Here is a 26,202-nt window from a genome sequence, read left to right on the forward strand (position 1 = left end):
GCAAGGGGGTGGATAGGGAATCCACAACTAAACACCACCACTACTGGATCTCCTTTTATGTTAAAAACATCAGGCACCCAGGTGTAACCCAGGCAGACCCGAGTAACCCAGGATGCATCTACACAGCACAGTTATTTCAAAATAACAGATGTTATTTCAAAATAATGTGAATATCTACAGAGCACTTCCGTTATTTCAAATTTATTTAGTAAATTTCAAATAAATTTGAAATAATGGATGGCCTATTCTGACTTCTGTAAACCTCATTCCACAAGGAATAACTCCTCAATAGCTATTTTGAAATAGCAGTAGTGTGTACGCTCCACTGCTGCTATTTTGCAATAGCTCCTCACCAGGGCCATTCTAAGTAATTACTCCCTAATGCTTGCTGGGGCTCTAAATCAAGGGAGCATGTCCACATTAGGGAAGTCTGCCTCGGACTAATTTTGAAGCTTCCCTGTAGCATGGACTCTCTGTTTTGAAATAAGCTATTTCAGAATACATCTTCCAGAATAGCTTATTCCGAAATAAGCATGCAGTGTAGACGTACCCCCAGGTAGGAAAGAGGCAGTTACATATGTAAAATAATATGCACGCTACAAACCAATTTTTTGTATTCAGAAACATGCTCGAAGGTTGCAGGTACAACTACAATTTCTTATAAACTGCTCAGAAGTGTTGAAGGGCAGTTTCTCTGCAGCCTTATGCAGCTGTGGAAAGGCTTATCACATAGTTAATTACAATAATACCATATTACTCCTCCCTAATCCTAGCAAGGAAGAGAGCCAGTCAGAAATAGGTGTGCTCTGAGGAGAATAAGAAGGACAAGGGGCATAATTTCCCTGCCTTTGCATGTAGCTTTGTACTGCCCTGTAGAGGTGGCCTCTTTTTCTCCACTTGCAAAACAAGTTTAACTATCCTCAAGTTTCAGAGGGGTAGCCAAGTTAGTCTGCAACTGGAAAAACTTAAAAAACAACGAATAGTCTAGCAGCACTTTAAAGACTAACAAAACATGTAGATGGTATCATGAGCTTTCGTGGGTACAACCCACTTCTTCAGATGAGTGGAGTATTAAAAGTCAGATCCAAGAATAAATAAGGGAAGGCGGGAAAGGGAGGAAGAAAATAGAGAAAAAAAAACAGTGAATACAAGAGGCTAATAAGAACAATTTGCACCTCTAAAAGTACCCATTATTTGGTTGGTGAGTTAAGTGATTAGATGTGGAAGGTAAAGTGTGAGTCAGCTGATATCTTTATTCATTCCTCCCAGATAGGAAGCAAATTTGTAAATGAAGTTAAGTTCCAACCTTTCCCTGTGTATTTGGCTTGTGGAAGGCGTGAAACAACACAGTGACTTGGAGATCCATTAATGAGTGCTCGGGCAGGTTAAAGTATTCTCCAACAGGTTTCTCTGTGTTGCCTTTTCGGATCTCTGATTTGTGTCCATTAATTCTTTCCTGTAGAAACTGTCCAGTTTGTCCAGCATGCAGGGCAGTGGGGCATTACTGGCATTTGATGGCACAGATCACAGTAGTGGATATGCAGTTAAATGAGCCCCTGACGTAGGGGCTGATGTGGCTGGGTCCAGTGATTAAATGGCTTGTGTAGATGTATGGACAGAGCTGGCATCGGGGCTGATTGCAGGGGTGGATTCCTGGATGATTATGATTGGTGTGTGTTGCATGGTTACTGGAAAGAATTTGTTTGAGTTTAGGGGGTTGTCTGTAGCTAAGGATTGGTCTTCCCGTCAAGGCCTCTGAGAGTAACATGGGTTCACAATCTTAATTCACTATTTTTTCCTCTCTCCCCGCTTCTGCCCCCCCTTCCCTTATTTATTCTTGGATCTGGACTTTTAATACTCCAGTCATCCGAAGAAGTGGGTTGTACCCATGAAAGTTCATGATACCATCTACATGTCTTGTTAGTCGTTTAGGGTATGTCTACACTACCCCGCTAGTTCGAACTAGCGGGGGTAATGTAGTCATCCGCACTTGCAAATGAAGCCCGGGATTTGAATTTCCCGGGCTTCATTTGCATGAAGCCGGCCGGCGCCATTTTTAAATGCCGGCTAGTTCGGACTCCGTGCCGCGCGGCTACACGCGGCACGGAGTCCAAACTAACCGGCATTTAAAAATGGCGCCGGCCGGCTTCATGCAAATGAAGCCCGGGAAATTCAAATCCCGGGCTTCATTTGCAAGTGTGGATGACTACATTACCCCCGCTAGTTCGAACTAGCGGGGTAGGGTAGATATACCCTAAGATACTACTAGACAATTCGTTGTTTTTTAAGTTTATCCTCAAGATTGTTCAGCCTGTTACTGAGCTGATACACAAGGCCATGGATCTTACATGCCCTTTATCACCTTATCAACTATAGCCAAATTTGGCACTATTTACAGGACAGTGACAGTAAGTGTCTATTCAGCACCATGAGTGACATGGCACATACCGAATGAGTTCCAGTACATAAATAAAATAAGTCAATGGTACTGACATATATTCCCAAGTAGAATAAAAATATAGCAGTGCCAAAACAACACCATGCGGAGAATGAGGCATAGCAATACAACCAATGAAACTGGATAGTGGTGGCTATGTTCTCCTTATCTTATCTAAACATACACAGAGTCTGGAATGGTCCAGGCTTGTCTCTAACAACATAATTAAAAAATATTGGGAAAAAAATAGGATTTTTTTAAATGCAGGCTTTGCCGGAGGTTTCAAAAAAGCACCAAAAGATTCACTGTTACCCCATTAGATTTTCCCGTTGATTGATACCAGATATGAAAGTATAGATTACGCAGAATTTAAATTGACTTGATAGAACAACAATGAATGTTTGAGACAATGAACCTGACACCATGTTTGCAGCAAAAAGGAATGTAAAAAAATTGATACTGTATTAAAAAGCCCACAACAATCATGCCAAGTCTAATTAGAGCTGCATAATCAACATATAAAAAGCAGAAACTGAAAGATGTGGTTGCTGTAACAAAAGACTGAAATTGTTAATTTATCTGGAATTCCAAAGAGGATTTAGATAGTTAAATGTCTAGTGAAGAATTTTTACAGCATAAAATGGGATATTAAATCTGAAATTAGGCATCAAATATATACTGGCTTAGATAACGTCCTCTTTTAAGTGACTAAGCAAATGCTATTAATTGTAATTCTTCTCCAGAAATTATGTATTGATCTCACAAGAACTACCCTGGACTATTTGGGAGCAGTTTTTAATGACTCTGTGTGCTCATCAAAGTTAGAGACAATTGCATTAAGCAATTTTCCATTAAAGAAAAATGGAAAAAATATAATAGATTAAACTTTTTCTATTATTCTTTTGGGGGCAAAGAATTAATGTTTAAATGAAAGACAGAAAAGAAACATTTCAAAAGGCAAAAATAATCTAAACTAAGTTAAAGATGGAATGTACCCAAAAGCCAAATGAATTGCACCACACTGACAAGAAAAAAAAAAAAAAAAAAAAAAAAAGGATAGTAAACAACATTACTAATGATTTACTGAAAAGACCTGTATTTCTAGCCTGAATACCTTCTGTTAAGGTACTGAGAACTTTAAATTCCTATTCATCCCAGTGAGTCTAAAAGCCCTATCTATCCACCTTGCAGAATTCAAACAAAACAGAATATGATTAAGAAAGTTCTGCCTCCATGTAACAAAATTTAGCCTATTAACTCCAAAGTCGTACATCTCCATTTCTATTTAATAATAAAAAGGAGAAATCAATGGGAAATTTTAAAATTACTTTACTAAGCGTACGATAAGAACTACCCTCACAATAAAAATCATGCTAGGTGAAATCCAGACCCTGTGAAGTAAATGGAAGTTTTGCCATTGGGTGAAATCCTAACCCCCTTGAAGTCAAAGATTTGCATCAGTTTCTATTCCTGAAATTCTGGGTGCTCAGGACATTCTAGTCAGTGGGACTCTGTGTGGGATACAGCAGTTCCAGCCATGTGCAAAAGTGGTAGGTTTGGAGTTTAAATGTTTTGGCTTTAATATTTTAAAATTAAACAATGTATTCAATTATAGCAGGATACTATTAGTTCATGCTCATTTGAATTTAGATTAGTGAGAATGGTTATGGAGATATGGATTAACAAGTCAATGTGGGTATGTCTACACTACCCCGCTAGTTCGAACTAGCGGGGTAATGTAGGCATACCGCACTTGCTAATGAAGCCCGGGATTTGAATTTCCCGGGCTTCATTAGCATAAGCGGGGAGCCGCCATTTTTAAATCCCCGCTGCTTCGAACCCCGTGTAGAGCGGCTACACGGGGCTCGAACTAGGTAGTTCGGACTAGGGTCCTATTCCAAACTACCGTTACTCCTCGTGAAACGAGGTGTACCGGTAGTTCGGAATAGGCACCCTAGTCCGAACTACCTAGTTCGAGCCCCGTGTAGACGCGCTACACGGGGTTCGAAGCAGCGGGGATTTAAAAATGGCGGCTCCCCGCTTATGCTAATGAAGCCCGGGAAATTCAAATCCCGGGCTTCATTAGCAAGTGCGGTATGCCTACATTACCCTCCTAGTTCGAACTAGGAGGGTAGTGTAGACATACCCTGTTTGTTTGACAGCAGATATCTTACAATATTCAACTCAGACGAAGAGCATCCAGAAAAAAAAAAAAAAAAACCCCAAACACCAACATAATTTGGCATTAAATTTGCCCCATTAAATAGTTTCAAATACAAACAATAGTGCACAAAATACTGTAAACTTCAATTTAACCTCTCATTTAAAAAGGTAAAATTGATTTGACCCTCTTGGGGGTCTCAGTTTTTTCTCTCGTAAATTTAGAAGTGCACAACAATTTATTCAGATCCTATCAATGTGTGTGTGATGCCTACTAAACATGTTAAATGTCAGAGGGGTAGCAGTGTTAGTCTCTATCTGGAAAAACAATGAGGAGTCCTGTGGTACTTTAAAGACTAACAGATTTATTTGGGCATAAACTATTGTGGGTGGAAACCATTTTGTCATCTGAGGAAGTGGTTTTTACCCATGAAAGCTTATGCCCAAATAAATCTGTTAGCCTTTAAGGTGCCACCGGATTCCTCATTTTTACTAAATGTATGTTAAAGCAAATTCTGCACAACTAAGTACCAAAAGATAGGCCACATTATCCTCTTGATTGCCTACATTGATAAATATAGGGGTGGTTTCAGAATTTCCTTGCAATTTTGCTATCAATGGGACTGTATTTACCCATCCTCATAGAACACGTTTTGTCTTTGAAATCTGTGAATTTTGGGAATCTCATAGAAGCCCTGGCAATCTTTGCGGAGTTCTCTCCCAGTTCTCCTTACAGCATGGGCCCATGTGCTCTCCAACTGACACTGCTCTCCACATCTGGCAGTGAAGTCAGAATCCTTACAAATCAGCAAACATTAGCTACTGTTGTCCTATAGTGAAATGATATTTTTTGAAAAAGGTATATGGCAAACTGAAGAAACATTTCAGGCTAATGAGGTAGCTGGAATTTAGCTAATAGTCTGATACATAAAGTGCCTTAAAAAGATATTGTCCAAGTCTTTTAATTGGGCTCAGGGAAAGAGATGTAATGTTCAGGAACTGGGTAATTAAGTGACTAGGTACAAAAATGGCAACTTTAGGAAAGAAAAATGTTAAGTCAGCAAGAAGGTGGATGCCACACAGAATTAATCTTTTCCTTAAAGATTAAACTGTTCCTTTGCTGTTATTTTTGGAAGGTAGCATTATGCTGAGGAGAAGAGAAAAAAAAAAGAAGACATTATGTAATGGTTTCTGCCAGCCTTCTCCAGATGAGGTTGTAGCTAAAAAGTGCAATTTTGCCTCAACACTAAAGGACACAAGGGAAAATTATCAACAAGGCAGTCCCTTTGGAAGTCCATGGGAACTGGGTGCTTAATTCCTGTTTGTACCTTTGAAAAATCGCCCATGCAGATTAAACATAATGGTGAACATTTTCAAATGCCGAGGTGAGACTGTGCACTGATCTGGAGTTTTAAGCCATCTCTGCACTCTCCTGATTCTGGCCTTCTTCACAGTCCACAGCATAATTTAGGCACATGGGACTGTCTAAGTTACAGTAGCCTGCCTCCCTATCATCTAAAGAACCCAGCACCTTCTGGAATCTTCCTTTGCATCATCATCTGCTACAGTTTCACCTAGACCATACCCCCAGTTCACCCTCCACACTAAGGATGTAATGAGTAGTCAAGTTGAGTATTTGACTATTCGCTCGCCTACCCCACTGCCTCTCATACGGGGGCGGAGGGGACAGGAACCAGTACTGGGAGGAGCTGGCTAAAAGCCTGGGGGGAGGGAGGCGGTTAGGGGAGGCTGCCATGAAGCATCCTCTGCCCAGCCCAGGCCATCAAGAACAGGGGTTGCTGGACCTGGCATGAGCTGAGATTGAACAGTCCCAGCTTACACCAGTCCAGGACTGCTGTAGCTCTGCATTTTAAATGTAGTAAGAGCCACTTGTCTCTTACTACCGCAGCAGGGGTAGTTCACAGGCTTGGCGCAAGCTGAGACTGAGCAGTCCTGGCTCGTGCCAGTCCAGGAACACTGAGGCTCTGCATTTTACATGTAGTAGAAGCTGAGCGTCTCTTACTACATTTAAAATGCAGAGCTGCAGCAGTCTAGGCTCATGCAAGTCTGCGACCTACCCCCGCTGCAGCTCTGCAGTTGAAATGTAGTAGCAGCCAAGCTGCCTTTGCACCCCGCTCCTACTACATTTCAACTGCAGAGTCGCAGTGGGGGTAGTTCCTGGATTGGCACGAACAAGGTCAGAGTCGTTCCCTTATTGACTAATTGTGTAGTCGATACAAATTATATCGACTACACAATTAGTCAGCTACCTGCCTCTTAACATCCTTACTCCACACCACAGTTTGCAAGAGTCCACAGAAGGCATCTTTATGGGCAGGTGCGGATGAGAGTGCTGCGGGGCCCCGGGCAGCACAATTTCCCGGGCCCCCCCCCCTTTGACACGGCACATGCACAGGCTTCTGCAAGCGTGGGGCCTGGGGCAGACGCTCCGCTTGCCCTGCCCCAAATCCACCGCTGCTTATGGGGTTCTTCCCTTATTCCTGAACCAAAATAATCCTCTACTGGCCAGACCTTGGGTTTTGAAAGACATTTAACAAATCTCAGGCTTTTTAACCTAGCATAAAGGAGCTTGAGGATTTCATACAGGAGCCTCAAGGCAGCATTTAAATCTATATTTAGGCATCCTAATTTAGTGGCCTAATTTTCAGATATGCCTTAAATGGGAGTTGTACAGAACCTTTGAAAATCAGGGCAATTATTTAGGTGCAAAAAATATATTTAAATGTGTAACTTTAAGCACTCTGGTTTAGTCTAGTGAGACAGTGAAACTGTGTTGGCAGATTATTAACATCTGTATATTGACTTTTCTAATTGTCTGCTGCTGTATCAGGTGGATTTTGCTATACAACATTAATAGTAAATTGGGAATCAATGAGACTAAATTACTTCTGAGACAGACATAATGCCATATATATTTGTTTGTTTCTTGGTTTTTTTAATTAAAAATACACTTTTAAAATCAGCTTAGTTTATTTGTAGTATATCTGTGCCTTTCAGTTCTCCATGTACTTGCACATGTGATTAATGTTTTTCCTGAGTCAGGGCCATAGCATACATTTATGAACCTGTGACCATATGCTGGAATTGAAAGAGGTTAATATTAATTTCTACCAACAAAAGTTTAAAGTAGTTGTTGATCAGTTCTTGTGATTAAGGCACAAAATGTTCAATAACTTCATTGGGATGAACCATAATATTTCTCAATATCTGAAATTTCTAGAAAACAGGTCAGATTAAAATGAAAAATAATATTCAGAATAGCACCACCCAAATTGTTAGCATTTCATATCAATAAAAATTATGAACTCTTCAGGTAAGTCAGATCCAAAATAAGTCTTATAATTTTATAGCTGTTTTCTATCTTTTGTTCTGATGCAACACCATTGTTTCTAGCAGGGTTACTTCTGATTTACAACAGCTAAAAAGCAAGGAAAACTAGGCTGTAGAAGGAAAAAGTCAATTTTCCCCTAGATTGCTACCTTTCCCCTCCTCTGGCTGCTAATACAATTTTTCAGAATCAGCATTAACAGCTGCATGCACGTTGGTTTAAAGGCTATTCTTGACTGATGAAAGTTAGAGCTGGCCAGTTGTATGTAATCCTGGATTTCATAGAAAAAGGTTTTCTCCATTTGGGGATAACAATATTGGCATCATTATTGCAGTGCATGCAATTCTAATAAATAAAACACTGAAACAGAACAATTGAATATTGGATGCACTAAAAAAATCAACCCACGCAAGAGTAATTCATGGACTATCATATTTCTCTTGGGGATAAAAGTGGCTTGATGAAAAATATGGGCACCATTCTTTAAAACTGATCAAATCCAGATGTGGTGTAATTCTTCTCCAGAATGTGTTTGATAAGATGGCATGGAGGAGGAAGAGTTTATCATGTGTGGCCCCAAGGTCTTGTTTCTATCCTTTTCTTTTTATGCAAAACAATGTTAGTAGATTTCCCCTTAGAGCAGGGCAACTCAACATGCAGCCAGTAGGCCGCATGCGGCCCATGGCCCATTTATTTGCAGCCCACGGTGCAGTTTGGGGTTACGAAGGGATCAACACGTGCCCTGTAAGTGGGATCCTTTGAACATGGCCTCCACTGGGAATACGCTCCACAATGGCAAGTCAATATAATGGTCTTCTTTTGATATGCATTTTAGTAGTTAAATTCCTGGACTGTCATTGCTCATTAAAAGTGCTGTCATATGGGTGGAAATTCAGTAAATATTGTATTTTATTAACATCAGCAGAACTGACTTAAAATGGGGCCTGTAGTCTTGCCTTAATCTTTGTATTCATGCCCATCAATGTGAAAGAAGCTATTTGCATATATATTTGCATGTATATGTAATCATACTTAAGTTGCAGCCCTCAGCATGTGCTGAGAGTATCATTGTGGCCCCCAGGGCTTCCACAGTTGAGTAGCCCTGCCTTAGATGCTTCTCAAACCATTCTAGTATTCACTTTCTTCACAATTGTGAGTCATAAAATAGAAAATTAACTCATTCAGTATTATCCCCATCTCAGGATCTTCAAGTTTCTCCCGTGTTCTTTATGATTAACTAACCACTTTAGTGCACCAGTTTGGGTATGATCAAACCATGTAATTAGCCAGATAGCTGTCTCAGATCCATATTTATAATCAGTTCCAAAAGAGAAATATATTATTTTCAGCCCTAGAATAGTATACATGAATATGCATTCATCACTCCACATTACATCATCCAGTAAATTTAGTAGATTTAGACAGATATTAATGAAGCTTCAATCAGCTAAGGTAATGAGCACTTTTAATTCCCATATACTATACTGGGAGGAGTATGACAAATTAAGATCAAGCATTAGCACACTCAGTTGTACTTTGGACAATCTAAAATCAGTTTCTACAAGGAAGATATTCAGAAACAGCATGTTAATTTCCCTTTGTAAATCTTATTGTTTTGGAGAAAAGGCTTATTTTTTTTAAAAAAAATACAGTTTATTATACTGATTAACGAAGGTGCATTTGTAGACCTAGTACTTACTTTAGAGTCCTTAGTGGATCCTCTAATTAAAACATCTCACCAACTTTGTTGTCAAAAGATCATTTCCATCCCAGATGAAACCAACATAGAAATTAAATTTGCAAGTCCATTTGCTTTCAGATCAGTAGAGAAAAAGAAATTGATTGCTCTCTTTAGGTTATCTCCATTATTATGGGCCCAAGTGCACTTTCATTTGCACAAGGACACACAGAAGTTCAGACTGCAATGAAAATGCACAAAAACCAAGTCACATCACTTGCATGTGTTCATTTCCTTGAGAATCATAGGCTTGAAGAATTGAAAGGGACCTTGAAAAATCTTTTAATCCAGTCCCCTGCTCTTAACTGTGAACAGTTCACAGTTCATCTTCAAGTTTGATACAATCAACTCAGGATTAAACAAAGACTGCGAATGGCTTGCTAACTACAAAAGCAGCTTCTCCTCTCCTGAAATTCACACCTCCAGATCAGCTACTAGAAGTGGGCCTCATCGTCCCTGATTGGATCCACCTTGTCATCTCTAGCCTGATTCTGGCCTGCATATTTGTACCTACCTCTGGAAATTTCCACTACATGCATCTGACGAAGTGGATCTTTGCCCACCAAAGCTTATGCTCCAACATTTCGGTTAGTCTGTAAGGTGCCACAGGACTCGTCGCCGCTTTCGCAGATTCAGACTAACATGGCTACCCCTTAGATACTTTCCTAAAATGTGGCACCTGGAACAGGACGCCACACTCCAGGTGAGGACTAATCAGCATGGAGGAGAAAGGAAGAATTATTTCTCATGTTTCCTTGAAGAAGCAGTGAATGTGGTATGCCTAGACTTTAGTAGGGCATTTGACACGGTCTCACATGACCGTCTTATCAATAAACTAGGGAAATACAACCTAGATGGGGCTCCTATAAGGTAGGTGCATAACTGGCTGACTAACCGTTCTCAGAGAATAGTTATTAATGGTTCACAATTATGCTAGAAGGGCATAACAAGAGGAGTTGCCCACGGGTCTGTTTGGGGACCGGTTCTGTATAATGTCTTCATCAACAATTTAGATGATGGCATAGAGAGTACGCTTATTAAGTTTGCAGATGATACCAAGCTCGAAGGGGTTGCAAGATCAAAATTATCTGGATAAACTAAGTGGTTTTAGGTAAATAGGATGAAGTTTAATAAAGTCAAATGGGGATTAGTTAATTAATTCTCATTTTGTCCCTACATATTTGTTAATACAGTATTTATCATTTGTAATTTGACCTAGTTTCTACTTTTTGTAGGATTCTTTTTTGAGCTTCATATCACTCAACATCTCCTGGTTAAGTCGGGGTGATTTCTTTATTGGCGTGCTTCCTATCTTCCTTTGCAAGGGAAGAATTCACTCTTGTACCTTTAAAAATGTCTTCTTGAATAACTGTCTACTCTCTTGAACTGTTTTTCCTCTTAGAATTGCTTTCTAAGCAATCTTATCTAGCAACTCCCTGAGTTGCTAGTGTGATTTCTTGAAATTCATTTTCTTTATTGTGCTTTTTTCCTTCCTATTATTCTTTAGAGTAGTGAACTCCTTATTTCATAGTAACTCTCAAGCTACCTTCCACTTGGAAATTTTCTACCAGTTCTACCCTGTTTGTCAAAATCAGATCTAGAACAGCCTCCCCCCATTGGCTTTCTCCACCTTCTGCAATTTTTTTATAAAACTTCTCTAATGCAGTTTAAGAGCTTGTTGAGTAATCTGTGCACACACTGGCCAGCATACACCTAGCAGTGTATTGAGACCTTATGTACAAACTTGTAATGCAAATGGCATTACAGAGATGCCATACATTGAAGAAGATAATATCAGAGGCGGAAGCTATAGCTACTTAATTGTTTTTATCATATGACAGTGTTATCTACTGCCATAATTAACTTGCATATTATCTAACATGTAAACAATGTGTGACAAATTAATGTTTAAGGTATAAGTATAGATTGTGATGCTAGAAGACTAGGTGATAGCTCATGCCAAAGCCTCAAACAAACACTGCCAAGAGTATAGCTGAAAACCCATCTAGCTCACCTGTATGTTAGTATTGGTAAATCAGGCATTAGAGTTATAAAACATATGTTTAGATATTATGAAATGCTTTTAAATTACTACATACCGTAATCTCACATTTCATACCTGTATATCAGTTCATAAGGTACTACACTTAAGAGTTTGCATTGTAAATCTCTAACTCTGTAGCTCACCAAAAGAGGAAAGACACATTAGTAATTGCAAAATGCCAGAGGTGTTTGGTCCTGCCCACCCTGAAACCAGTTAAGCCATTGTGAAACATCAAAGAACAAACTGTAGCAACACTGGAGCCAGACTCATTCACTGACAACAACATAACACACAACTATCAATTCAGTTTAAGAAAAGGTGAGACGGAAATGTAGCACAATGCTAACAAGGTCTATAGAATGGCTTCCTACATCTGCAAGGTGACCAAGACAATGGTTGTAATGAAAAGAGAGGAACGATTAAGTAGAATTTCAGATGAGAAGATTTTAACAGAGAAATGGGAGCAACTTCTGTGCACTGTTAACGGCACGGCTGGAACTGAACCCTAGAAGCCACATGAGGATCTGGTAAAATGCATATGCACTACACACAACAACAATTTCCTTTTAAACAGCCAAAGGATAAACTCAACACCATACTACAGTATAGAGACTACATGTTAGCAGGACAATGCACACACAAATAACTGAGTCATGCACACCTATTTAAAGACTTTAGGTGTGCTCCGGGAAAAAAAAATACAGAAATTCACAAAATACCCATCAAAAGCCTGGATTACCCAATAACAATTTCTAGTTTTGGTGAAAAGAAAAGTTTAAAAAGCATTTTCAGACAGCACCTCATATCCCTGAGGAATCCAGACCGATTGTCTAGCATACCCGTACTTTATTGATTATAGAAGTTATTACAGCTTAATACTACCATTTTTTTTTTCATAAAAAGAGAGTCAGGGAAGGCAGGCTGTATCCTGAAAAGTTAGAAGAGCTGAAATCAACCAGCGGTTTGCTATGAGGCTGGTCTGACTCCTACGCAAGTGAGGGGCGGCCTTTCAATGGGATTGAATCTTAACCCTTGAGAATTCCATGGCTCAGCTTTTCATGGTCCTTTTAAAATAAGAGGTTATGAGCTATTATGAGGGGGGGAAAGAGCAATATAGGGATGTTGCGATCATGGTGTACTAGGAACAGTGCAAGCTGGGATGTCAAGAGGCATAGTGAGTTTATACACGATAGCAGTGTTTCTCTGCGTGGGCCGCAGGTGCTCCAGCCCCAGCCTGCTCTCCTCTGCTCCCTGCATTGCTTGGGAGAGCATAGCTAGTCACGCAGGAGTGCTCCGCTTGCTGCCACCATGATGAAGTGGAGCACAGTGGGCTGGGAGATGGCAGTGGAGTGGAGACAGCTGCTGCATGGCTCTGGCTCCTGTCCCCTCGGTGAGAGCAGGGGACACCCATGTTTCTTCCCCATGCTAGGCCCCCCTAATAGTCTCCCAGGGGCTCTCATCAACATGCGGGAATGTCCCGTCCGTAGGGTGTTTGGGGAGACTGCCAGGAAGACCCCTAAAGTGTGGGGCCTGGGAGTGCTGCACCAAACCATTCTATGGACAGGATGGCTCTGCCAAAAGGCAGAATAAAAAAAGGGGGGGGGACAAGTTAAACAGGGGGAAGAGCAATTTTGCACCAGATTAGGATGTGGTGGGTTGCCACAAGGGTAGGGTAGATAAGGGCCTGCCTGATAGAGCACAGATGATAGTTTATTGATTGTCCTTTACATGATTAACTATGAAGTGCATAAAAGTTAATCGGCTAAACGAAGTGATGTGTGTGTGTGTGGACTGCTTCCCAACTACTGCATGCCCTTGAGAGAGTTAAGATGTAAACCTGAGGCTTCACACCTTCAAACTGGACACTGTGTTGAAGTACTGGGGAGTTTGAAGAATCAGTGCTGTTTCCAGAGGGGCAAAGAGCTGGACAGCAAGTTCTAAGCTGTGTTTTTGGTGGGGAGCCAGGTGTGCCAGATAGAAGATCTGCACCTTGGGAATGTGCTTAAAACCTTGAGATGGGGCAGTGTCTAGTCTCTGTTCAGGCTCCAGGAGCTTAATACAAAAAACTAAGCAAGGATCTCAAATTTCAGGTCATTGACTTCAATGGAAACTGTGAATACTTAGCTGGTGCTCAGGATTTTGCTTGTGCACATAAAGAGACCTGCCCATCATCTGGTATACAACCTGTTATGCGTTCTGTGCCACATACCTTTTGAAGTTCCATCAGGAAAACAGCATGCATAAACAATCAGATGAGGGTTGGTCAACACTGTGATCCAATAGAGGGGAAAAATAGATGTAGGAAGGGACAGGGGATAACAGTGTTCTTGTTAAATTATTTTTTTAAATTTAATTTAATGCATACACGCAGACAACAGGGAAGTGGAGATTCCTCTTATTAAATATTTGGAGCCGAATTCTATTTTCTCTTAAGCAGCAGCAAATCTGGAGTACACCCAAAGAAGTCAACGTATTCCAGTGAAGTCAAGGGAGTTACACTGGATTTGTTATGCTAATAGAGTTTAAGCCCAAAACGGCCCATTCTGATCATATAGTCTGACCTGCAAATAGAAAGCCATGGAGCTCAGTCTTTCCAGTAATAGACCCCTAGCCTCTAATTGAGTTACTGAAGTTCTTAAATCATGATTTAAAGACTTCAAGATACAGAGACTCCATCTTTTGTACTAGTTTATACCTCTAAGTGACCCACAATGCAGATGAAGACATAAAACCCTCAAGGTCAGGGGAAATTCCTTCCTAACCTCAAATATGAGGTTCAGTTAGGCCTTGATCTGTGGGCAAGACCTACCAGCCAGACACCTAAAAAGAATTCTCTGTAGTAATGCACAGCCCTGCCCATTCAGTGTCCATCACCAGCCATTGGAGTTATTTGAAATAAGAGTTGGATTTGGCCCTCAACCAGTGTTCCTTCTAAGCTGCACTGTAGCATAGCTTCACAGGTGATTAATCAGCCATCAGAGGCTCAGGGCTCCCTGCATGCCATCACAAATCATAGAACCAGAACAATTTGTTATACTAATGACTAAGAAAAAATAGATCATGGAGTCTCAGTGTTAGTAGTAATTATGCTTTCTGAATGGAAATGAGTAAGATATTTTGCAGAACTGAAAATGACTAATAAATCCTCAGACGGAATCCTTTGTATTTGAAAAAAATATATAGGGCACTTTGACTTTCAGTCTACACTAGGGCATTGTTTCTGAAAGTGCTCCGTGAAACCACTTTTAGAAACACATTAACTGGCCGCCTTGGTTTGTTTATTTACTGTGCCACGGCTACAGAGCCTTGCATCTCCCATTGGCACCATTTTGCTCTTTGCGGCCAAGAGGAGCTGCAGGAAGCTGCTTCTCAAAGTGGTTTCTTCCCCAGTGATTCCTGGAGTTCTAAGTTGAAATAGTGCATCCACATTAACGGAACCTGCCTTGGACTAATTTCAAGGCTTTCCTATAATGTGGACATGCAATTTCAAAATTATTATTTCAAAAATCATCTCAAAATGAGTTATTTCAAAATAAATTCCTAGTATAGGCATATCCTCACTGGTTAAGTCAACCTAAAAAAATAAGGTGTTTTCTTTTAATTGTTTGCTAAATTAAAAAAAAATGTTTTGGGTAGAATAAAAAGTTTTGTTCATCCCCAAACAAGTTAGTCACTTGAACATTGACCCTTAAGAAAGGGTTGAATAAAACTGAAGTTTCTAAGTTAAATTCATTTTTAATTTAAAAATAAAAAAAATTGAATCAACATAGCAAAGTGTTTTGTTTCAAAAAAAATGTCAAAGAAGGACATGTTTTGATATTTTTCCTCCTGGCTGAAACAATTTGGGAAATTCAACACAAATTTGCAAAATGTTTCAATCAACTTAAGTCTGAATTTTCTGGTGAAAATTGGGGGGAAAAGGCCTATTCCTGCTTACAGACAACCCTCCAACCTGAAACAAATTCTCGGCGGCAACAATGCTACACAACCACATCATAAAACATCCAGGAATCCAGGCTTTCAATCAGCCCTGATGCCAACTCTGCGCACATATCTATACAAGCAAATTCATTACTGGAGCCAACCACATACACCACCAAATCAGAGATTCATTTAACTACACATCCAGGAATGTAATCTATGCCATCAAATGCCAGCAATGCCCTACTGCAATATATATTGGACAAACCGGACAGTCCCTACGGGAAAGAATTAATGGACACAAATCAGATATCCGTAAAGGGAACATACAAAAACTTGTTGGGGAACACTTCAATCTACCAGGGCACTCATTAACAGATCTTCAAGGGGCTGTTTTGTTATAGACCAATTCCATAAGCCAAATACACAGGGAAGGACTGGAACGACAGTTCATTCACAAGTTTGATACTCATGCTAATGGATTAAATAAAGATACCAGATGGCTGGGGCATTATCAACCTACCAAACAATGAAGGTGCCAATGATTGTCTGTATAGTATCTGGTGTTAGTACTCTTCTTCTCTATTGCCTACTAATGGTTCTTATCTCCCTCTTTTGACTATCCAGTCTTTAGGTGTTTATAGACTATTTGTTTTTCCTGTTACATTTCCCCTTGATATATTTTTTATACCCACTACCTCTTTGTTTCCTCCCCTATTTCTATTTATTTTAGTTATGGACCTCCAACACTCTGGTCATCTGAAGAAGTGGGTTGTGCCCACAAAAGCTCATACCACCATCTACATGTTTTGTTAGTATTTAAAGTGCTACCAGACTATTTGTTGTTTTTTAAGTTTATCCTGTACAGACTAACTCGGCAACCCCCTGAAGCTTTTGGTCCTATTTAGCTATTCATAGACTATAGAGTAAAATGTATCAAGTTTCAAATTATGTTCTGGAGAGTTATGACTAACTGGTATTAACAGTCCTTCATGGTCTTTCAATTGTTATTTCTTAAATAATGGCTATATATTAGAAACAGGCCAAATTTCCCAGGGGATCACCTTAGCTTACACAGACATAAATGGTGTGGACATCTCATTGCACAAGCCCTAACAACAGAAACCAACTGGGCAGCTCAGGCTGTGGTTGTGCAATGCACTCCAATTCCTTGCTGATGCTGAGCTCTCAACAGCCACAAGTATGGCTTTCTAATCCCTCCAGCGAAGTAGAAGACTCCATCCCATCCCTGAGGACAAAGATCCAACAGTTGTTCATGTTTTCATCACACCTCAGCTGGCACTACAGCAATGCAATATACCTGGGCATGAACCTTCAGCACCTAGGAAACTCCAAGAGTATCTCCTCAGCAACACAGGCTATTGTGAGAGCATCACACCTATCTGCTGCTTTCTATACTTCCTTCCCATCAAATTTCTAATCAAGTTGAATGTCTTGATCCTTATTTTCAAAGCACTCCATAGTCTGGTCCAAGGATACCTCAAAGACATCTAAAGTTGTGAGATGGAGTATGGGTGATAGCTGCACTCCAATGGCACAATGGAACACTCAGCAACAAGAGTAAACCTTGCCTGTATAGGAGAGGGAACTTTCTCTGGGAATGGTCCTAAGCTGTGTAATAAACTCCCCCCAGAAACTACAGACCATCACAAACCTCACCACTTGCTGCTCCAAGTGCAAGGCATATTTCTTTGACTATGATTTTTCTGATATAAAAGGCACAGTAAGAGGTATATTGATTCAATAATTATAAACCCTTTCAAAACAAGACACGCCACTGCACACGCTTCCCCCTTTGGCAAGAGGATGAGAGTACAAACACACGCTTGACAAATATGTGGTCATAATATTTAATGTCCAACTAGAAGGTGCTAATACTACAGGGATGAGTGTGCCATAGAGATCAATATAGAATAGACATTTGATTTAAAAGTAATTACTTACAACAAGAATGTGTGTAAAGGTTCTTATGCTGCCTCAGAGTTAGGGTTAATATTAACAGTGGTTTCTCTTATGTTTCACTTGATGCATAACTCCTTGATGGAATTACAGCTTTTCTACATACAGCTGAGTGCACATTATTCCAAATTTAATTAAAAAGGCCCAAACCTCACAGCTTGCCATAAAATGAAAAAACTATACTTTAGATCTGCAGTGCCTTTGGAGAACTATAATTCACTAGCTCACATACAAGCTCTACATGGACACCACTATTAGCCATTTTTTGAAGTGTGAAGCAAATACAGGAACATTTTGTTCCTACATGTTGTCAGTTTAATAGTTTGACTCCCTTCCAGAGCACTCCATTGCACTCTGAGGGGACATGTTAGATTGGCTTCTGAACTGGAGAACAGCCAGATGACTCTTTTTGAAGCACAAAACCTTTAATTCACTGTTGCAATCCTAGCTAAGTACAAATGTCCAACTGTAAAGTTTTATAGGGGAAGTGAACATCACACACACAGTCTTTTAAAGCTTATAAGCCAGCCATGGTACCTCTTGGAGAACAGCCATCCTGGATTCTCCTTACTGAGGTCAAAGTTCTCCAAGGCTGTTCTGAAACTAAGTACTCTGTTGGAAAATTCATGTAGAAATACGGAGTCTTGATAAGTAGGGTCTCACCACAGGAAGCTCAAATTCCAGTGGATGGAACCCCCAGGATTTAAAATCACATATAGATGCAAAGCTCTCTCTCACACACAGAAGAACCATCTTCACATTTCAATCCCTCTGCATCCTTCCTGTTACTCTTTCTGTAAATGATTTAGCTATCTCAAACACAGCAGACTGCCTCACACTAGTTATTCTAGACAAATGGCCATACTCACTTTGGAACACAAGATACAATGGCAGATGTTTCAGAGGGAATGAATAGAATAGGGCCCAGTAAACTGGTCTCTGTCATCCAGTCCCAACTTCTGGGAAACAGAGGCTAGGGACACCTAGAACACATGGTTGAATCCCTGACCATCTTGGCTAAAAGCAGTTGACTTATTCAAGAACATATCTAATTCTGGTTCAGACACAGTGTTACTTTTGACCTTCGCAACAATATCTCCCGATAGTGAGTTCCACACATTGTGTGAAGACAAACTTCCCTTTAAGTTTTAAACCTGGTGCCTATTAATTTCATTGGATGACCCCCTGTTTTGTTTGTTCTGTACAGGAGTAAATAACACGTCCTTATTTATTTTCTCTACACCATTCATGATTGGTAGACCTCTAGCATATCCCACCCTTTAATTGCATCTTTGCCAAGATGAAAATTCCCAGCCTCTTTCATCTCACTTTATATGGAAGCTGCTCCACACCATTAGTCATTTTTGTTGTCTCTGTACCTTTTCCAGTTTAATACATATGAACCTCCATACTTCAGGTGTCCCTAATCTGGGAACAACCTGGGTACAGACCCTGGCAGATGAAGGAGGAACCAGCTCCCTGCATTACCACTTCCTCCCACCCCTCAGCTGGGGGAACAGCAGCACAGTGACATACTTCCCACAAAGCTTTTCCCAGCTGCTCCCATAGTGGCAGCGAACTCGGAGCCATGTTTGCCCCCAGGAGGCGGGCACCAGGTAAACACCCAGCACTTATCCCACCCTCATGTGCAGAGACCATAGTGCACTCCTTGGCCAGGAATTTTTTTAATCTGGCATATCCTGTTTCCCAGGGTTGCCAGATTCAAGAGTATCTTGAAAAGGATATATCTTTTTTATACGGGGCAACCAGAACTGCTTGCAGTATTCATGATGTGAGTGTATTGTGAACTCATATAATGGCTTTATATTTACTGTCTTATTATATATCCGTTCCTAATGGTCCCTAACATTGTTAGTGGATGTTTTCAGAGAACGGTGCATAATGAAACAAAAATCTTTGAGTAGCAACAGCTAATTTAGAGCCCATTATTTTATATATATAGTTTGGATTATATTTTCCAGCATGCATCACTTTGCTTTTATCAGCATTGGATTTCAACTGTCATTTTGTTGCTTAATTACCCAGTTTTGTGAGATTCTTTGTAACTCTTTGCAGTCTGCTGTGGACTGAACTATCTTGAGTAGCTTCGTAACATCTGCAAATGGTGCCACCTATTTGTTTACCCCTTTTTTCCAGATCACTTATTAATATGTTGAACAGTGCTGGTCCCAGTACAAATGCCTGGGGAACTGTGCTGTCTTTGCTGTCTCAGACCTGTCAAACAATTGACTTTATTCCTGTTCTTTGTTCCTCGTCCAAAGCATGTACTGATGCATGAGAAGATCTTCCCCTAATTTCATTACTGCTTCCTTTGTTATAGAGTCTTCGGGGAGGTGCCTTGTCAAAGGTTTTCTGAAAGTCTAAGTCAGGGGTGACCAAATGAATGAACAGAATTCAAGTGTTCATTTTAAATTGTCATTGTTAGAATTAGCTGATAACATGCAAAGTCCCCACTGTCCACTGAAGGAAAGATGAAAATTCACAGCTCCTATTTCAACTACAAGAAGCTACTGATTTGTCTTCCATTTAAAAATGCTTCCTTATAAAAGAAAATGCAATAGTGTTAACATCAGGGGGCGGGAGAAGACTAGAGCATGGCAATGAACTCAGTCTTTGAGATGGGATTTTTTGGAAGAAAGAGCTTGAATGGCATACATAAAATTAAAACGAACATTCATTTCTATTAGTATTTGGGAGAACACAGATTAGAATGGGATAAAATTACAGTAAGCTGCATAAAACATTTTACAGAAAATACTGGGTAGAAAAGCATGAAATTAAAATAAAGTACATCCACAGAGTTTGAAGACAGATGTTAGGTAGTTATAGCAGATGCAAATGAAACATTCAATAAGATAAAGGAAGGAAAGCAAGAGAAAAGACTAGTGGCAAAGGATCAAATTCATTACTGATGTAATGCCACATGATTCAGGGGAAGAATTTGGCCCACGTAGCACAGATAAGTAATCTTGCCTAAGTAGCGCAGGTATCAGCAGAAAAGTGATGTGTCACAACAAACTTATCTTGGGTACCTTGAAAGTGTGGGCTGGTAAGAAGAAATTTTCCTTAAAATGGTTTCATTTTCACGTGTTCAGTATTCAACTACAGCAGCTGAAAAAAATATGAATATATGAGAAGCAGAAGAGATAAAAAGAAAACAAGAAAAACATTAACTGTTATGTGAACTTCTAATCTTATTGAGCCTTCTTGCGCAAAAACTTGCCGAGTGTCTACACTGAATGCACGTTCTTGTACAAGTAAATTTACAGTACTTCCGAAGAGCTATTCCTGTCCCCATGAGGAATAAGCCCTCTTGCGCAAGTGTAGAGAGGCAACATGAATTTCTTGCACAAGAAACCCGTATGGATAAAATGGCCATCAGAGCTTTCTTGTGTAAGAGAGTGTCCACACTGCCATAGATGCTCTTGCACAAAAGCACAACTCTTGTGCAAAAGCACGTGTCAGTGTAGACATGCTCTTGTGGAAGACTTTTTGTGCAAGAACACTTCCGCAAAACAGTTCTTGCGCAAGAAGCTGCCAGTGTAGACGTAGCCTTAAAGTTCTTTATATTTGGTAAATGTGCACAACAGTTTCTGCATATTCTCAAACTAAGCAGCAGCCAGAATTCATTAGTGTGAAGAAAGGGAAGGAATTTCCTATAACTGTTACATGAATACAGTTAACCATACTAGGCAAAACTCCCACTAACTGCAGTTAATCTATACAGTGGGCCTTCAGTGATGTCCCCGATCCTGAGGTCCATATTCTGCAATCTAATAAAGCTGTTTTGTACCACATAAGCAGGTAAAATGGCCGTAAAGCAGCCAGTGTTAGCTGGTGGAAAGTTCCACATGTGACTGGCACTCTCTCCTGGCCTAAGTCTGCAGATCCTGTTTTCCGCTTCTAAGCCAGACACCCTTCATCAGTGTCTATATAAGGGGAAGAGGAGGCTTGTTAGAGACATTCCAAGGGTGTGGCATGGGCAGGATGGAGAGGAGCTTAAAGCTATTTCAAGTTTTTGCTGGTATAAGTCAGATGGCCCCTAATTAGGCAGCCTTCCCCTTTGCAAGGGTTGGGTGGCTCTGCATCAGAGCACTGAAACTCAGCTATCCTTGGACATAGTACAGTGCCAGGGCCTTGATTTTTCAAAGAATCCAGTAAAATCAGTGTGTCACAGAAAAAGTAGACAGGTCGCGCGGATAGATGACACCGAGAAATGCCAATACATTGAGGAGGAAGTAAACTCAAGATTTCATCTATGATTTGACAGCTGTATTTAAAATACGTAGATGCAGTCAAAATATTCCAATGTATATCACAGTTACCGTCCTAGTCCAAGGAGGAATTCATAGGCCAAGTTAAAAGCTAAAAGTGAGCCCATGGATCGTTACTTCTTTGTTTACGTGTCTATCCACAATCAGGTGCTGCAAGGCAGAAAAGAAGCGAATGTTCCTAGTCCTTCCATAGGAAAGCACATTGTACTCAGTATCCTAGACATTCCTGCCAGAGTGCCTGGGGAAATCTGTACCAAAACAGAAGCCAAACTTTTAGGGTATGTCTACACTACTACCCTAGTTCGAACCGGAGTTGCAAATGAAGCCCGGGATCTCAGCTCATAGCCCAGATGCCACCTGTTAATGTGGTATGCTAAGTTGTCCTCAGTGACAGATGCAGCGATATGTCACAGCAGTGACATTATGGTGAATAGCTCACTACATACCCCCACCCTTCCATTGAGAGAGCAGCCACAGGACTCTGGTGAAGAATCAAATGCACATGCAGTTGGGTAGTTATATATGTTATTAAATTTGACCCCATTACATAATAATGACAGGGTGCACACTGCCAAGTGAGTATTGTTTTGGTTAGCCTGTCATTGCAGTGATGTGTGAACATACAGGCCCTGCAGGACTGTGAATAATCCCCTAAGGTACTTACAGATCCCATTTTGGAAGTCGAAGGCTTTGTTTAACATGGGACCAGAGCACTTCCCATCATGTGAAGCAAAGCTAGCCCTTGGGACATACAGTGCACACACAGCAGCATGGGACATCAACTAAGAGCACCAGGTGACATCAGCAGCAGTCGGGGTAAGTATGAGACGGTGGAGTTGAATTTAAGACAATTAGGGTATGTCTACACTAGCTCGTTAGTTTGAACTAGGTAGGCAAATGAGGGCAACCGGGGTTGCAAATGAAGCCCGGGATTTAAATATCCCAGGCTTCATTTGCATGTTCCCGGGCACCGCCATTTTTAAATCCCCCTTAGTCCGAACTCCGTGCCCACGGCTACACACAGCACGGAGTAGGTAGTTCGAACTAATAAGCTAGTGTAGACATACCCTTTCTTAGTAAGTCTGCTTATTTGCAATGCTTAAGACTACACTCAGGGTACGTCTATACTAACCGCTTATTTTGAAATAAGCAATTTTGGAATAAAATCTCCAAAATAGCTTATTTCTGAATAGCGTGTCCACACTACAAATGCCTATCAAAATGGCACAGAGCTGTTTTGAAATAAAGCGTCCACATGGATTGGAGGATGAATTGCTTTAACCCTCCCCCCAGTAGCACATCAGGCAGGGCATCAGTTCAACAGTCACCTCCTGTTGCTGCTGCTTGAGGCTTGTGCTTAAAGGGACTCCCCTGTACAGTTGTGTCTCAGGCTTTTCACCTTTCCTACTGCCTTGAGGAACAACAGACTTTTCTCACTTCTTGCTCTCATTGCCCTTACAGACACCACAGCACTCCAGCCATGGAGCCGGACCTGGTGGAAAGCACTTGCTGGCTCAGACTTGCTGCTGCACCTCCTGGTGCAACTACCCGAGGCTGCCTTCATGTTTCTGCAGGAACAAGACCCGCCGCTCCCTGCGGGGCACCTCCTCTCCTCTTTCACATGCTACTCATGCAGCACAACCCTTCCCACCCTCCCCTGGACCCTGTGCACTGCCACTTCTAGCAACTAGACACCAGTTCTGACTGGTGGGACCATATCAGCATGGAGCAGTGGGATAACCAACAGTGGCTCCAGAATTTCCATATGCTGAAATGCACCTTCAAGAAACTGTGAGAGTGGCTTGCCACTACCATCTGGTAACAGGACACCCACATGTGACTCTCCATCCCCCTCCAGAAGCAGGTCACCTTCTGGAATCTCACCAAGCCGGACTACTGCTCCACTGGGAACCAGTTCAGTGTGGGGAGATCGACTGTTGGGGCCATATGCATGCAGCTCTGACTCTCGTACTATTGTCCTAGAAGGGTGGTGAACTGCTGGATTGTGTCTCTAAGCAAGATGGGGGTGGAAGGTCCTTCCCTGGCAGATTTATCAGTCCTGCCTTCACAAAGCCCTGACATGGGATGGGATAAGTTGGCGTTGATCCTGATGTGTAGGAAAGGGGAGGAAGAGGTTGGCTCAAGGAACTCCTGAGAGCTCTGGCAACCCTGTAATTCTCTGTTTCCTTCTATAGGCGTGAGGACCAATCGGCACCATCCCAGTGGGTGGGGTCATCATCCTGGGTGAGCAACTGCGGAAATGGAAGACTATTGACAGCACCCAAACCCCCATCCAGGCCTCTAATAGTATCAACCAGAATGGGTACTTTCCCATGGTCTTGAAGGCCCTCATGGCCTAATGAGGCTACTTTATGGACATCAACATCAGTTGGTTGGGGAAGGTGCACAAGGCCCACATCTTCCACAACTCCAGCTTCTACCAGAAGATGCAGACTGGCACTCTCACTTTCCTCTCTCCCCTCAACTGCACCATCAGGGTCAGGGACACAGACATTCCCATGTGCATTGGGTGGCGGGGGAGGGGATGCAGCTTACCTTCTTTTTCTCTGGCTGATTTATCCCTACATGGAACACATTGACCAAGGCAAGGAACATTTCAATAGCAGGCTCAGCAGGGCCCACATAGTTGTGGAGGGCACCTTTGGCCATCTTAAAGGGAGGTTCCACTGCCTCCTCACCTGGCTGGACCTCAGTGAGCTGAATGTCCACCAAGTGGTGATAGTTTGCTGTGTCCTCCACAGTATTTGTGAAAATAAGGGGAAGACATTCCTACCAGAGTGGAGGCCAGAGGCCAAGCAGTTTGCAAGGGCCTTTGAGCAGCTGCACACTACTGCTATCCAGCAGGCCCAGCAGGGCTGTGTGCATCTGAGAAACGATAAGGGAGAGTTTCAGACAAGGACACCTGTGAGACTCTTCCCCCAGGCCTCCCCACAAAGAGCCTCTGTAGTGCTCCAGGGCGCCTTTCCTCCTCCCCCTCTCCAATTAAACAACCTAGACTTCAGTTTTGGAACAATAAACCCTGTAATTTTTAATTGGGGTAAACATAACTGGGGAGGGGGGACTGAGGAAAGAACCTGGGAGAGGACAGGAGAGGAGGGAGGTGAAACAGGTTGGGGGAATGGTAGGAAGAGGCTCAGGGCTGGGGCTGGGACTGGTGCCTGTCTCAAGTGGTCTCACCACCTCATGCATGGGGCTCTCAGCTACTGGGGGGGGTGGCTAGGGAAAGAAGCCGGGGGGGGGAGGGCACAGAGGTAAGAATGGGGGAGAAGCTTGGGAAGGAGCAGGTGTCAGGGGACAGCAACGGGACCACTCAAACTGAGAAGACCAGGTGGTTGGCAGTGGCACTGTATGATTTGCACATGCTCTGGACCTTTTGGGACAGCTCCTGCCAGGTGGTGCAGCGCAGCTCCTGGTCAGAATAGTGCTCCTCCATGTCTGCATCCAATCTCTGGTCCTGCTGCTCCAGAGACCACTGTAGGGAATGGAGGCAGGCTATGTGTTCCTGCTTAAGGTCCCTGCAGGGTTGACAGTGCCTGTGGGTCTTGTGGAGTTGGGAGTCTAGCACAGGAGATGTGGCTCATGCCCCATCACAGCTAGTCCAGCTGCGTAGAACAAAGAGAGGGGCAGTCATTCCAGTATACACTATGTATGAAGCCAGCCCTCATCTGAGACCACACCAAAAGGTCTCAATTCAGACAATGGCAATGTGCTTTGTGCAAGGCCACCTGCAGCTTGGACAGCATGCCCTGTTCTTCGGGGCACAGACATTCCAGGGGGAGCCTTGCTACCCCCACGGTCCAGGGAATAGCTGGCATGGGAGCTAGCGGGTGGGACAAGAGGGCAATGGGGTGGCTTGGGAGGAGAGGGCGATGGAATGGCTTGGCTTCCCTTTATGCCAGGTCTGGCAGTAGTGGCAACCCACAGGGAGATGGCTTGTATCCCTGCCTTCTGGAGGAGGGGCAGGTGTGAGAGCGCAGCAGATGCCACTTGCTGGGGATGGTGCTCTGAGGTCCCCTCCACGTTCTTCCTCCTCCCAGCAGGCTGCCCGGGCAAGGGCTTGGTGTCCTCTACCTCACCACACTTGCCTGGGAGTGGATGCTGCCTCAAGAGTGCGAGCTTGACCCTGTGTGGCACTGCTGTGTGTCCATGACCCCATCCTCCTTAGAGGTGGCTTTGGCTTGTGGTGGGAAGGTGTCTCACCACAAGATCTGGGGCAAGACAGGCCTGTGCAGGATCCCTGTGAGTGCACGGTGCCTG

At 42.1% G+C, this 26,202-nt stretch overlaps 1 long non-coding RNA gene across 1 annotated transcript in view; it reads right to left on the minus strand.

Annotated features, from left to right (window-relative positions):
• The window catches only part of LOC142826726 (uncharacterized), a 54,777-nt gene that overhangs the window by 25,994 nt on the left and 2,581 nt on the right, over positions 1 to 26,202 (minus strand). Inside the window, exon 2 of the long non-coding RNA XR_012900938.2 lies at positions 20,683 to 20,761. This is a non-coding gene — a long non-coding RNA (uncharacterized LOC142826726). The remainder of the gene's footprint in view (positions 1 to 20,682; positions 20,762 to 26,202) is intronic.

The sequence above is a fragment of the Pelodiscus sinensis genome, chromosome 2 (assembly GCF_052426305.1).
Source record: "Pelodiscus sinensis isolate ZL-2025 chromosome 2, ASM5242630v1, whole genome shotgun sequence".
NCBI classification, from domain to species: Eukaryota; Metazoa; Chordata; order Testudines; family Trionychidae; genus Pelodiscus; species Pelodiscus sinensis.